Genomic DNA, 16,162 nt, shown 5'->3' on the forward strand with positions numbered 1-16,162 from the left:
GAAACTTAAAAGCTTTTGCAAAGCAAAGGAAACTACAAACAAGACGAAATGACAACCCTCAGAATGGCAGAAAATATTTGCGAATGAATCAACGGACAAGGATTAATCTCCAAAATATATAAACAGCTCATACAGCTCAATATCAAAAAAACAAACAACCCAATCCAAAAAGGGCAGAAGACCTAAATAGACATTTCTCCAAAGAAGACATACAAATGGCCAAGAAGCACGTGAGAAGCTGCTCAACGTCACTAATTTTTAGCGAAATGCAAGTCAAAACTACAATAAGGTATCATCTCACACCAGTTAGAATGGGCATCATCAGAAAATCTACAAACAACAAATGCTGGAGAGAATGTGGAGGAAAGGGAACCCTCTTACACTGTTGGTGGGAATGTAAATTGATATAGCCACTATGGAGGTTGGTGGGAATGTAAATCGGTACAGCCACTATGGAGAACAGTATGGAGGTTCCTTAAGAAACTAAAAATAGAATTACTATATAACCCAGCAATCCCACTACTGGGCATATACCCAGAGAAAAACATGATTCAAAATGACACATGCACCCCAGTGTTCATTGCAGCAGTATTTACAATAGCCAGGTCATGGAAACAACCTAAATGTCCATCGATAGACTTATGGTTAAAGAAGATGTGGTACATATATACAATGGAATATTACTCAGCCATAAAAAGGAACGAAATTGGGTCATTTGTAGAGACATGGATGAATCTAGAGACTGTCATACAGAGTGAAGTTAATCAGAAAGAGAAATACAAATATCGTATATTAATGCATATATGTGGAACCTAGGAAAATGGTACAGATGAACCAGTTTGCAGGTCAGAAATTGAGGCACAGCTGTAGAGAGCAAACATATGGACACCAAGTGGGGAAAGCGGTGGGGGGTGGGGATGGTGGTGTGATGAACTGGGTGATTGGGATTGACATGTATACACTGATGTGTATAAAATGGATTACTAATAAGAACCTGCTGTATAAAAAAATAAATAGAATAAAACTCAAAAATTCCAAAAAAGAAAAAAAAAGAGGTAGACATAGAACATGGATTTGAGGACATGGGATGGGAGGGCCAAGCTGGGGTGAAGTGAGAGTAGCATCGACATATATATATACTACGGAATGTAAAATAGTTGGCTGGTGGGAAGCAGCAGCATAGCAAAGGGAGATCAGCGTAGTGCTTTGCGATGACCTAGAGGGGTGGAATAGAGAGGATGGGAGGGAGGCTTAAGAGGGAGGGGATTCTTGCTGTAAATACAGATGAAGCTTCGCTCGCTTGCCTGCCACTCACCTCCTGCTGTGCGGCCTGGTTCCTAACAGGCCACTGCCTGGTAGCCCTCCTCTAGGGCAATCATGGGGAAAACACCACCTCTTGTACTATGGCCCAGTCAGTGCCCTTGATCTCCTGCAGAGCTCCTCATGTTCAGTGAGAAGTGACATGGCCCATCCTTCGAATGGGATTAAAGGAGGAGGGGGACTCAGAGCATCCTTAAATCCTTGTGAGCCTATCCTAACACTATCTAGATGTGCATTTCCTAGTTTTAGTGGGCTCTATCTTTAACTGGAAACTTTAAAAATGGCCTTGTTATTTAGGGGAAGCATTTCATTTGGTGTCACATCAGGTCCCCGAGTGGGTATTTCCAGTGCCACCAAAGATGGTGAACCGAGAACAAGAGAGGTGGCTCTCCCCTGAGAGTTTAAAATGCAAATAGAACTAAAACCTTAACGCCAGATATATAATGTGAAAAGTCAACTCTCACTATAGGAGACACAGTGAATGAACGAGTTAATGAGAAAGAATTCAAACCTACTGAATCATCTTTTAAAAAAAAAAGACAACGCTTAGATACCATATGATAACTATTACATTAAAAAAATATTTTAAAGATTATAATCCCCCATGCTGGCAAGGCTACAGTAAAATCTTTATCTCAGGAACTTCTTATGGGAGTGTAAATTGGAATGATTCTACTGGAAAGTAATTTGGCAGTATGTATCAAGAGTACTAAAAAGGTACACGCTTTCTGACCCAGTAATTCCACTCTTGGGTATTCATCCCAGAGAGGTAACCTAATCCAAATGAAGGAAAAAATTGTATGCAGGAAGATGTTTATCGTAATGTCATTTATAATAACAAAATAATAACAGCCTAAATGTTCTATATTTAAGTAAACCATGCCCTTTCACTAAATGAACCATTATGAAGTCATTAAAATAATGTTTACAATGACTATGTAATACTATTGGAAAACTTCTTATGATATAATGTAACCTAAAAATAACAGAATACAGAAAGTAGCAAAATCGTATTTATGCCATGACTACATCTTTGTTCTTCATGTATAATTATTACCCATGCATTACAAGATATTTAGACAAGATACAGATATTTAGACAAGAACTAAAAAACAGATATTTAGACAGATATTTAGACAAGAACTAAAAAACAGCATGAAAAAAATGAAAATGGCTGTTGTGATCTTGAGTTTTTGTGTGTATTTTTCTCTTTGTTGGATATCATCAATATTCTTATTTAATAATACTGTATACTATGGAGAGAGTATTTTTAAACATGGGTTTCATAGTCAGAAGCTTGGTTTAAATCTTAGTGCCACCACTTAACGGCTATGTGACTTCAAGCAATTTACTTAACCTCTTTGAATGTCAGCTTCCTCATCTCTAAAATGGGGGTCAAATACCTATGTTTGTTATGAGGATAAAATGAGTAAACATAAATAAAGCATCTGTTACATAGTAGATGTACAATTAAGTTTTTAACATCTTAACTAACTCTTTTCTAGAAAGGATTTCTCAGTTTACAAAGATATATGCACACACATAAACACACACACATATATATATAAAGTTGGAATAAATTTTAAAATAGGTTAGGAAATTTAGTCAAGGGAAAATAAGGGCAGTTCTATAAATGTTAACTCCCCTCACTTTTCCAATTCCTGTCTACTGAAAGTGTGATGAGAATATTCTGGCTGCATTGTTCAGAAATCAGACATGAACGATGCTTGTTTTTCAAAAGCAAAAGGAAAGAAAAGGAAAGGAAAAGAAAAAAAGGCAGAAAGAGATATCTCTCCCACCCTACTCTACTCCTGAACACACACACACACACACACACACACACAGACACAGACACATACACATACACATCCCTCTCGTCAGACTTCAAGGTGTGTGCCTGGAGTTCCAAGAAAATCACACTTTGATCTTTTTTTGTAGTGAACACATTTGCTTTCCCCACGTAACAAAAGGTATCATTTTGCTTTTAATTATGGATTGTTATGATGCATTGCTTTTATTTGGCAAGGATGTTTGTTTCAGGAAAATTAATTTAGACAGTTCCATTTTTCAAGCAATAATACCTTCTGTCCCAGGCTTACAAAGAACAATTAGATCTGGATTCTTTCCCCACAGTCAAGCTGGCAATTTCTTATGGGAAAAGTCGTGGTCAATCAGCGTGGAATGGAGCTTCCATGAGGGGTCGTCAAGTGTGGAAAATAGACTGTTATGGCCTCTGGCACTTTTACTTCCTGTGGTATATAGAGCTCTGACATTGTGCAGAGGCATTACTCTGGATGGGCAGGAGCACAGATTAATGTTGCCTCACTTTCTGTGCCACAGTTTTATCCTGAATATCATGATAGTTTTCTCAGAAACTCCAGTTTCATGCAATTCAGCAAACATGACTGAAGGCCTTCTCTGTGCCAAGTACAGTGGTAGGAGCTGGAGTTACCAATCTGAATCACACAGCATCCTTGCCCACAAGAGCTCTCACAGCAGGGTGACTCACAGATGATTGCAACCCACAGTGATAACGTCTGTGGCCAAGGGTAGCACGAGGTGCTGAGGGGCCTGGAGGAGGCACCTAACCCAGCCTAGGAGAGCAGAGGCTTCCAGAAGGTGATGATGTAATAGAGAAGTCATATATAGAGACAGAGAGGAGGAAAGGCTTTCCAAGCAGTCTCAGAATTAAAAATAAAAGTCTTACCAGTCTAAGTGCCATTTACCCCCAGATTATATGACAAGCGCAAGGCTAACTGCTTTACAAGTAGGTGGGTTGCTAAACCCATTTGAAAGTATTTAACTGACTTGCCCATGATCACTTAGTATGTGGTAGAGACATGATCAGAGAAGGTAAATTATTGGCTCATACAGCAAGAAAGGGGCAAAGCTGGGGCCAAAATACAAGTGTTTCTGGTTCAGTATTTCACTCAGTCCTTTCCAGGGCTCTGTGCAGGCCTGTGTGAACAACTTTGCACACTTGCTGAATCTGAAGGAGAATGGGAACAAAAAAAACTTTATTGAACACTTACTTGAGTGTGATACGATCTTTTGTGAAGACAGAACATCCGAGCTCTTCCACCTAAGTAGGGAAGAGTGACCTTGATACTCAAAAACTCCATAACTTTAATGTTTTATGGAATCTTTTCTCTTTAAAAGAGATGTGGATTTTATATTATATTCCATAATACAGTAATGTTTGTTATAATATAAAAACTCTGAGTGGAATTATATTCTGGTTTAAAAACTCTTCTTATCCCTGCATTAGAAATGTGGAAATGGGGGCTTCCCTGATGGCACAGTGGTTAAGAATCCGCCTGCCAAGGCAGGGGACAGGGGTTCAATCCCTGCTCCAGGAAGATCCCACATGCCGCAGAGCAGCTAAGCCCATGAGCCACAACTACTGAATCTGCACTCTAGAGCCTACAGACCACAACTGCTGAGCCCATGCACCACAACTACTGTAGACCGTGCGTCTAGATCCCACGCTCCGCAACAAGAGAAGCCACTGCAATGAGAAGCCCGCGCATGGCAACAAAGAGTAGGCCCCGCTTGCTGCAACTAGAGAAAGCCCGCATGCAGCAACGAAGACCCAATGCAGCCAAAAGTAAATAAATTAAAAAAAAAAAAAGAAATGTGGAAATGAGAGAGAGTTTAAGTAATTCATCCAAAGGCTATATACTTGTGAGTATACAGGCTAGGATTTGTGCTCATGTCTGTCCTTTGCTCTTATCCATGGCACAGACCTGGGGCCTCTTATTCCGGTCCTCTCATCAACACCACATTTCACCTATCTCTGTGCTCCATAAGCCTTATGCAAAAGCAGCCATGTACCAAAATATTCATTGCAGCTCTATTTACAATAGCCAGGGCATGGAAGCAACCTAAGTGTCCATCACCGGATGAATGGATAAAGAAGATGTGGCACATATATACAGTGGAATATTACTCAGCCATAAAAAGAAACGAAATTGAGTTATTTGTAGTGAGGTGGATGGACCTAGAGTCTGTCATACAGAGTGAAGTAAGTCAGAAATAGCACAGGGAGATCAGCTCAGTGCTTTGTGACCACCTAGAGGGGTGGGATAGGGAGGGTGGGAGGGAGGGAGACGCAAGAGGGAAGAGAGATGGGAACATATGTATATGTATAACTGATCCGCTTTGTTATAAAGCAGAAACTAACACCATTGTAAAGCAATTATACTTCAATAAAGATGTTAAAAAAAAAAAAAGCAGCATGGGACTCAGGTCTGCTGGTATGTCACTGCATTACCTGGCCAAATCCTATCAACCACTAGGCCGCAAGATACCCTTTCTAAGGACCCTAAGAAGATATTTCCCTCAGACCTCGAGTTAGGAACAATGGAGATTCCGTAACTCAACTGTTTTACTTGGGGTTTTTGTTTTTTCCTTAGGACACTGGGTATATTGTAACTGAGTTTTCCACTGTGCCTAAGTTGTTGAAAAGCTGAGAACCAAATTTGTACCCTACCTCTAGCAAGTGAGAAGAGTATCTCAGGATATGAATTCTGAGTTATGACCTTGTACCTAGCATCTAATTTCTCCTTATTTTTCTTTTTTTCCATGTCTTTAATTACATGTGCTTTAATTTTATTGCATTCTTTTAAGCATCTTCAAACTTTTTTGAAATTAGGGTTATATATTGAATAACCAAATATGTAAAGAAACAAACAGAAAATAGTGTTTCAAAGAGATAACCTGATAGTCTTAAGAACCAGACGTCAAACGTAAACAGACTCATTAGCTCCTAGAGACAGAGGACAGCAGGGCCTATGGCCAACCCAGATTCCTGTGCTATTCTTTTTAAAGTTGGCTTCACTTTCTCAGTGAGAAGTAAATTGGTTCCTGTCCTTTAGGGGCCATTTCAATTACCACCTCTTGAAGGAAGTCCTCTTGATAACTCCTCAGTTAAAACCAGTTGAATCAAATAGAAATAATGGTATTAAAACTCAAAACAAAGTCTGAACTAAATTCCTCCCCTGCCTCCATACCCTTATCCCAGTCTCTTGCTTTCCTCAACAGTTTTTTGTTCTCTGAGCATCTATGCTCTTTTAGGCATGGATGGAATATAGACATCCCTTTTTTTCCACTCTGTTGAAGGAGGCACATCAGCAAATAGTGCAGAACACTGTGGCAGGTGACTCTGAGTAGCTCCCTTCCCCTCTGTGGGCTCAGTTTGCTTTTCGTTGAAATAAAGCAGTTGGGCCAAATGACCTGCAAAACCCCTTGCTCTGACGTTCCAGGAGGCTATGTCGTGGGATAGCCTCACTCATGCTGGGTCGTGGTGACCTTGAGGATGAAGGGTAATCGCAGCTTTGAAGTATAAACTGAAGGCCTGAAAGGCATATCTTTTAAACTCTAAAATTTGATTTTACAAAAGAAAAGTTGTGATTTAAAGCAGATAAAAAAAGAGAATTTATAACCATATAACTTTGTCTGATAGTAAGCCAAAATATCACATCTGTAACAAACTTCCTCTGGTCCTATCCGGAATCAGGTACAGAGAGAATACCCAATAAAGAAAATATTCCTCTCTCACCTTGGAGGAGAAGGTCGGGGGGAGGAGATGGAGAGAGGGGAGGTACAGGTGGGAAGAAAAAAGAGACTAATATGTAAATACCTAACTGTAACGTGAGACATGATTAAATCAATGCTTAGAGGCTTTGGGGCCCATGGGTGTACCGGGTAGGCATCTGTCAGCCATGCATGCATCCTCTCCAGCCTTGAGCGTCACCGTCACTTTAGATGCCACGTCTGTTCTTGCAGGTTCCCACATGGCCTCATATTGCTGGAGCAGAGGGTGGGGAAGAAGCAATCTGTCCTGGCATGGAATCTTCTGACTCATGACTGGAACAACCTTCCTCTCACTGTTTCCTCCAGAGCTGGGCAGGGTGAAGTCTTCCAGCACAAGCCCCCGTCTGAGTCTTTGGGGTTTTAGGATGGGACGTGTGTCACTTCTCTCCAGAAGGAGTAAGCATTTCAGCTGTTTATGCAGCCCTCTTCAAAAACCTGATCTAGCCTTCCACATTTAATTTTTTAACACATATTTGGACAGAGTCCACTCTGCCAGGAAAGCTAAACTGTCCTTTCTGCCATGGAGCTTAGCAGATAATGAGAATGACGTTAATCAAATAGAAATACAGATAAATATAGACTTTCAAATTGTGAACGCTATGAAGGAAAAATACAAAACATCACGCTTAAGTCATAGCTCCTCCCCCTCCCCTGTGTGCAGAGGCTGTTCAGTTGTACAGTGTTACCACTGCAGCTCATACTGCTGTTCTGCCTAGAAACCTGGGGGTCACCAAGAACATTTCTCACAACTCGATACTCTCACAGCTACCTGGGCATAGGCATCAGATGCCAATAGTATGGCTTCGAATCTAGGTTTTTCCATTAGCAGCTGTGAGAGTATTGAGCACGTAACCTAACCTCTTGAACTTCAGCTTCTTCATTTGTACAAACGGGTAACGATGCTGGCCTCAGAAGGTTGTAAGGATTGGCACAGAGTAAGTGCTCAGCAAATGCAGCTGCTACAGCCTCTGCTGCCATTAATCCTGCTTCCAAAATGTCTCTGCAGTTTCATATGCTCCTCTCCATTGCCACTTGCCCTGCTTTTGTGCAGACTGCCAGAGGTGAACCCAAATGCTCCTTTAAGCTGCTCTGGGGATGAAAGCCACTTGGGGGCCTGGCTTTTTCAATAACAGGAAGCTACAGGAGCAGAAACTACTTGGTGAAGTATATTGATGCAGTCTCGCTTGTGCAGCCCTAGCTTTTGTCTGCTGCCCTACTCTGCTTCCCACTGAATTTAACCCCTAGTCATGAGATTCTAGTTCAGCCTTGAGTGATGTTCACTCTCTCCCTGAGTAAAAGGCTAATGCATTTTTTTAATTATCCTGATGGGAGTAGGTGCCCCAAAGGGCAGCTAAGCCTCAGCCATTGGTCCGGTTCCCCTAGAAGGTGGTGGAGTTGGTGGATGCTTAGGGGAGGCATCCACGCATCAGCCATTGGCCCGAGTGGGGCTTGAGGAATCCTATGAACCCTGGTCATGTACCTTTCCCCATGTTTTTCTTTGGAGCACTTACCGTAACTGAAATTAATTCATACTGTATGATTATTTGCTTAATATGTCTTCTCCACTCCACTATTAGCTATCTCTTTGAAAACAGGGGCTGTGTCTTTCTCGTTCTCCTCAGCAATATGCCTGGAACAGAGTAGATACTTCATGGATATTTGTTGGATTAATGAGTGAACAAGTGAAGAGGCAGAGAGTGAAGTTCCAGTGCTATCTGCAGAAGCACATCACTTGTTCAGCATGAGGAGAAGTAGAAAGAGGGCCATGTCAAGGGCAAAAGGCAGGGTCAGGGACAGGTAAGGTGATGGCATACAGAATGGTCAGGTAAACGGAAGACCGGCGTCCCACTTCAGTGGGGTGTGGGCATGAACTCAGTGCTTGAGACAGCGTTTTTCAGACTTTCATAATCCCTGCTTCCTTTCCTCACAGAGGTGACTGGCTTTCCCCACACCTTCCTCCTACCGCATCTTCTACATGTGACACTGACCCAGGTGATTAGACCCACCTTTATTATCTGAAGTTTGGTTCTGAAAATAATAGGTAACTTTTTGCTTGTTCTCCAAACATGAGGTTATGTTAAAATATAAAAACTGCCTTTTCAAATAACACATAGAATTTGTGGATATTTGTCATCCCTTGTTGACAATGGAGATCATTAAATTATTCTAAGAAAGGATCAAATTTAATTTTAGAGTGATCATTCCTGCAGCCAGTAAGCAGGCTAGACTGGAGTAAGAACGATCAGAAGTAGTGAGTTTAGGGAGAGGTCAGCACCACATACGATGTTTTCTAGGGAGCAGGCTCTGCTTGGGGTAGGGCAGGGAGGGAGACTGAGATCCCTAGATGCCTAGAAAATGACTATGGCTGGGTGGGGGGGGGGGGCGGGAACTGAACAGGAAGGGGGTTGCAGGGAAAAGAGGGTCTGAGCCATGAAGCCAAATGTGTGCCTATGCCCCTGTGACCTCCCTTGCTAGAGGGTGTGGGTCCCCAGGTCCTCCCCATTATGGCTGGCTTCTGTAGTGACAGGAAAATGCGCAGGGATTACTGGTCCTCTTATTTAAATTATCTCCAGTCTATGCCATGAAAAACTGATTTTTCCCCTAGTAGCTATCCTGCACGAAACAGAAAAAGCAAAACAGAACACATAATCAGTGACTGTTCTTTTCTACCACATAGAACCTCACACATCAAACCAGTCCCTGAGCTCCTGGAACACCGCGTCCCTTTCTCATTCCGAGAAGTAATTGCAATGCATTTCGTGATGAAAATGAAAAGTCCGTTTTTAACTGTAGCTTCATAATTGCCCATCCAGATGAAGATGGCCAAATTCTCAGTGGTCTAATCCCTAGGTCACCAAGACAGAATCAGAGAGGGTTCTGAGAAAAATTATGGGTCCAATTATGTGTGTGTCTTTTGAGAGAGAAGGGGATAAAACTAAAGACCTTTTCTGATGATCAATTCAGTAGGAACTTCTCTAGTTATCATCTTGGTAACCAGTGCTCGGCAGATCTTTGTTATCATCTGTTGGTCAGGCACTGGGCTAGTCCCTGAGAGGAGTGAAGTAATAATGGCACAGCCCTTGCCCTCAGGAAGATCACACAGCCAGTGGAGAGGATGGAGGAGTAAACAGGCCAGGGAGATGGTGTGATGGTGCTCTGATAGGGAAGGTCAGAGAGATAAGGACAAGATCCAGTCCAGCCTTGGCAAGTCAAGAAAGCCTTTACAGAAGAGGTGGCATGAGAGTGGAGAGCTGAATAATAAGTAGGAATTAGCCAGGTAAATCTGGTTGGGTTGTTGTTCTAAGAGGGAACAACACGTGCAAAGACCTTGAGGTGAGAGCACAGCAAATTTGGGGAACTGGAAGTGGCTCATCATGGTTGGAGCTCAGAGTCTGAAGGAACAGGAGAAAAGAGGCAGGAGCTGGGTCACAGAAGTCCTCCAACAGCAGCCAAATGGTTAAACTTTATTCTGTAGGAGCCCTGGTGAGTTTTAAGATGTGATTCTAGAAAGTTCACTCCAGCTGCAGCAGCAATTTGCAAGACTCGAAGCAGGGAGACCAGTTAAGATGCTGTTGTAAAAGGCTAGATACCAGATGGTGAGAAGCCCAAAGTCTCAGCCTGAGGTGGGGCACAGCTGGAGAGGCCCTCAGAAATCCTAGCTTCCAACCAGTGTGCTTCCCATTCTACCTATTGACACCTCCCACCCGCCCCCACCCCTCACCTGTGAATGACTCTTCTTCTTTCTCTCAGCTTCTCTTTCCTATTAGGCTCCTGGAGGTTGGTCTACACTCTTTTTACGAATGAGATACCTAATTGCCAACTAGCTTAAGTAACATGCCTAGGGTAACAGCTCAAAGATGGTAGAGTCAGGATTCATATGTTTGTCTGTCTGATTTTGAGTTTGGAGCTCTTTCCACAAAATACTTTGTGTAACTGTAGGGAGAAGGGCTTCAGACATGAGGAAAAGAGTATCTTGCAGGTTGGATATTGCCTGGAAGTCTCTCCCCAGATTCAGAGGACTTTGTTTACATCACTAGGCTGCAGTAGCAGGGCTTTTCAAACTGCCTCCTGTAACAAAGTAACCAAGTAGTTCTCTCTTGATGTCTTACTAACACCACCTTCCCTGAAAAAGGACTAGAAACAAAATCACAGCAACAAGAGTTGTCACATAACAATAAATGTATGTGACTTACATTCTTATACTTTAAAATAAAGACTCAGCCTGAGACCAAAAAAAAACCAAAACATAATGCTGCACAAGTTTAAAATATGCTTCATTTGTTATATATAAATATGACATTGTTAAATAAACACAAGCAAGAAAGATGACAAAAAAAATACACCAAAACAATGCTAACTGTGCTTCTCTTTCAGTGGTGGGATTTCATTCATTTTTACTTTCTGTATTTTCTGGAAATTTGGAAAATGACAAAAATAAGCATGTGTTACTTTCATTATTACAAAAATTTTAAAGATAGATTCTTTAATGTTGGACAACAATAGTTTTCATTGAGAATAATTGAAATCACAAAAGATCCAAAATTCCTAGATGAGGTTTCTAACTGACCCACCTTTCAGTACTTTTACCCTTGGGGCTGTCAACTGTGACCAGAGGTGAAGTGGCATTGTATTAGCAAAATAGCTTCCACTGGATGAACAGAGGAATATGGATAACTCTTGGAACAAGGATGCTGATAGACAGTTCCTTAAGCATCCACTGCAGATGCTTCTGCCATCCTTGGTTGGCACCAAATTCAGAGATTGCTCCTGTTGACCTTGGGACCTCCGGCCCCCGTGGTCTTTATGGAGTCATGACTCTGCATCAACCGCACATTGGTTAAACACAGAAATGGGTTTCCTTTGAATGTTTATGAGATACCACGCTTACCAGGGCAAGCTGGATGCAGAGTCATACACAGCCAGGAGTCCACACATTACCTCCTAGCTGACCCAACCCTGGCATACCCACACTCCGCCAGGAATCCATGGAATACCATACAGGCATACTTGGACACATTGCCCTCTGTGTAGGTTTAGAATTCCTTTATTTGAGGAGGAATGTTCCCCCCACTCCTCAAGACACACACACACACACACACACACACACACACACACACACACACACACACACACACACACACGGTACCACTACCACACATGTGAAGGGCCTGCCTTCCTAAGACTGTAGCTTATGGTTAGCTAATGGTTCAGTTGCTCAGCCCTCAGCCAGCAGGCCCTGCCAGCCTACCAAACCTGCTGCCTAGCTAGCTACCTTCATTTCCTCCAACTAACATTGCATATTCTACCATCCAGGCAGTTAGGTAATATATCATCTCCATGTAAAAGGCCCTTATGTCTCTCAGTTGCTAACTAATTTAAATAATCTGGTAATTCTTTATGTCCACCATGCTCTTCTCTTATATAACTAGTTTTCTATTATTGGTCAAATTCCACAAATCATGTGCCCTATTTTAATAAATGCCAAACAGTTTCCGCTGGTGATCCTAAATGATTATACTAGGCACACCTTTTAGTAATGAAAATTTTCTCTTTCGTTTATTCCTTTTATTTCTTAAGGACTTGGAGTGAATTATTTGCATACTTTAGTATCTTAGGTTCAAACTGTTGTGATTTTTTTTAACATATTTATTGGAGTATAATTGCTTTACAATGGTGTGTTAGTTTCTGCTGTATAATAAAATGAATCAGCTATACGTATACATATATTCCCATATCCCCTCCCTCTTGCGTCTCCCTCCCACCCTCACTATTGCACAGTGATTCTTGAATGTACACTTTTGTTTGTATTTGCATATAGAACATGCAGACTTTGTAATCCTATCTTAAGAGCTACAGATTAAAACAGTAGTCTACACTTATCTGCTTGGGCCACTAGGTGGTGCACACATATGTCTGTGAACTGTAGGTTAAAGGGGTTTGTCACCAGGTTAGATTTAATTCATCAGCACAGGAGTGGTACAGACAGTAGGAGCTGTAGGAGTACAGGAGAGACAGTGATCCTATGGGTGGGAGTAAAGGAAGGAAGGTCTCCAGAGGAGGTGGATAGATAATATTGCTGCTGAGATGGCAGGAGCAAAATCATAAAGGCAGGAATCCCCAAAGCTGTGACAGGGGTGAAGTCCTGTAGAGGAAGGGGCATGCTTACTTTCCATGCTGATGAATTCCTACCTGACAACGTTGTTGCAGGGGGAATAATGGAATAGTTGAATCATTTGAACTAGATGGCATCAAGCATTCCTTTCAGGCTTTGTGCTGAGCAATGGAAATATAGAGATGAAATGGCATAGTCTTATCCTCAAGTAAAGACCACATGAGAGAAACAGAGAAGGAAACAGATAATTAAGACAGAGCATGATGCAAAAGTTAGGCTTTACAAGATGCATTGGAAGAACAAAGTGTGAAATATTCTGTTCTGAGGAAAGGAGAGAAGGGGGTTAGGTCTGGGGGCTGAGGTGCAGAGAAGACCTCATGGAGGTCTTGAGGGGTGAGGAGGGAGCTCCATGAAGATCTCAGGAGATGAGTTAGAGAGAACAGCATGAGCAAAGGCATGGGGATTTGAAAGGATAACGTGCATTCCAGGAATGGTTCAGCTGAGTTTAGCAACGCTTACGGAGGGCTCTTGTGTGCCATGGACTGAATAATAGATGTTCCAGGCCCTTGAGATGCCCCTCAGCTAGTGAGGAAGACACACAAGCACTGAAAATTGCTGTGTGAGAGGTTAGCTTAAAATTTGTTCTCTTTTAAATTCTCAGCACTGTCATTTAGCCCCCAGGGTCCTGGCTGCAGGCGTGCTCAGAGAACTCTACACCGGAAGGGGAGCCCACAAGCACAGTGTCTGGCTGCCTTTGACTGAGAGTCACTCACAGTATTTCAGTCTCATTCACTCATTTTAGAGGTACGACGTTCAAGGCTAGAGACATAACAGTAAGTTATCCAAAACCACAGAGAGGAGCTAGGACACAAGGCCAGGTCTGTCCGTGTTCCTGTCAGGTTTTCTTCCCTTTCTTCTCTACTCGACCCTGGACACAGAATCACCATTTAGAGATAGATCTTAATTAGGAAATAGACACTTTTCAGATAAATGGACCTCCTTCACCAACGGCGATTGCCACAAAACCAAGCTTATGGAAAAATAGAAGGACACACTGTCTTCCTTCCTCATGTATGAGAGAAGGGCCTAGCCTCACAGGCTAGGCCCTGGCAAAGGCAGCTTGAGCCAGTTGTCCCACTAGCCTGGTTCTGTGATTGGGAAAGAAGGCAGTCTGGCTCCAGCAGTCCTTCTAGCTTGCATGTGTGGGTGTGTGTTTCATTTCAGCATGAGGATGTGTGCTCACAGTGGAGGTCAGTGACATCTTGGAGTTGCACTGTTGCTTGAAAATGTCAGCTGGAATGAATTATGAGCCGGCAGTAAAACAGGGATGCGTGATTGAGAAGGCTATGAAAGGATACAGACCTGCTTTTAGGGCCCTGAAAAATCATTAAAGCAAGGGATAGAGAGATCTTAAAGAGGTTTTGACTGGAACAGATCAAATTTAAATGGAAGAGGAGGGGACCACAAGGGCCAGGAGATTTGAGACCAGGTCTTATAAGGAAAGGATGAAGGAACTGGGAATATTTAACCAGGAGAGAAGATGGCACAGATCTACTTCAGATCTCCAAACTTGTCATGGGCTGAAGCAGCTAGAAACAGGGATGATTTCATAAGGAAGCAGCTTTTAACCCTGCTCAGAGTAGATCTATTTAGGGACACGGGTTCGATTGCTGGTCGGGAAACTAAAATCCCACATGCCGTGTGGCATGGCCAAAAAAAAAAAACAGAAAAAAAAAATTTTTAACTGGCAAAAAGTGAGTTCCCTGTCAGGCAAAGGGATAAAACAGAATTAGTTCATACAACTGGTGGGGACATTGCTGAGGGGATTCCTATACTGGTGGCAGGTCAGACTCAATGACCTTTGAGCTCTGGTACCAATAATTCTATGAAAAGGGGCAAGGCAGGTTTTATAAACCAAGGGTCACATGGTCTATAATAATAACAAAACATCAATACAAAAATAACTCGGGCTTCCCTGGTGGCGCAGTGGTTGAGAATCTGCCTGCTAATGCAGGGAACACGGGTTCGAGCCCTGGTCTGGGAGGATCCCACATGCCGCGGAGCAACTAGGCCCGTGAGCTGCAACTACTGAGCCTGCGCGTCTGGAGCCTGTGCTCCGCAACAAGAGAGGCCGCGATAGTGAGAGGCCCGTGCGCCGCGATGAAGAGTGGCCCCCGCTTGCCACAACTAGAGAAAGCCCTCGCACAGAAACGAAGACCCAACACAGCAAAAATAAATAAATTAACTAATAAACTCCTACCCCCAACATCTTCTTTAAAAAAAAGAAAAAAAATAGCTCTTTTTATTAAATACCTTTTAAGTACCAGGCATCATGCTAAGTGATTTATTGTGCATTATCATATTTTGGACTTTCAAGCCAAGATTAGAACTGACTGAATACTAATCCTGGCTCTCTCATTCAATGAAGATGTGATCTTAGGCAGATAATTTCTCCTGTCTGAACCCCATGTCCCTCTGTTGTACATTACCAACCCTGTAGGATTGCCAAGAGTGTAAGAAGAGATGAGACATCAAAGTGCCTGGTACTGTGCCTGGCCTATATTCGGTACTCAAAAAATGTTGCTGCCTTCTCCTTTCTGCTTAAGCAGAATTTCAGGAAGCCATTCTAGGGGAGAGGCAAGATAAAGAGGGAAATGTAGGTGAGGTGAAATATGACAAAGGACCCACTGGATGAAGTACCAGATAGTCAGAAGCTCCTGCAATGTGTATCCTCGAAGCAATGGTTCTCAAAGTGAAGTTTGTTAGGACCCCTTTTTAAGAAAAAAAATTACATATGAATGGAAATTGCTATTAATGGAAAATCAAGTGTAGTAAAGAGACAAAGGTTGACTGAGGCTTAAGGAATCCTGACTTAAGTCTTTAAGAGAGTTGCTTACCACTGCCCCATCCTCAGCCTACAATACCCTCTTCTCCACCCTCAGGTTCCCATGACATCCAGTTCAGGACTAGGCTTCTCCATAAGTATGGTGTGATAGGGGGCGAGCCTACTGAGATATTGACCACCTCAGCCCTTGGGGCCAAGGCTAGTTGCCTCCAAACAAGAGCAACTTCATCTATATGGGCTAGTGTACCTGACAAATATTATTTTCTTTGAATGTTGTATGGTACAGAGAG

The 16,162-nt window shown here is 42.4% G+C and overlaps 1 protein-coding gene across 1 annotated transcript in view; it reads left to right on the forward strand.

Annotated features, from left to right (window-relative positions):
- Window positions 1-16,162, forward strand: part of AGBL4 (AGBL carboxypeptidase 4) — an 807,237-nt gene that overhangs the window by 443,170 nt on the left and 347,905 nt on the right. The window lies entirely within an intron of this gene.

This window comes from Physeter macrocephalus, chromosome 4, assembly GCF_002837175.3.
Source record: "Physeter macrocephalus isolate SW-GA chromosome 4, ASM283717v5, whole genome shotgun sequence".
In the NCBI taxonomy this organism is placed as follows: Eukaryota; Metazoa; Chordata; class Mammalia; order Artiodactyla; family Physeteridae; genus Physeter; species Physeter macrocephalus.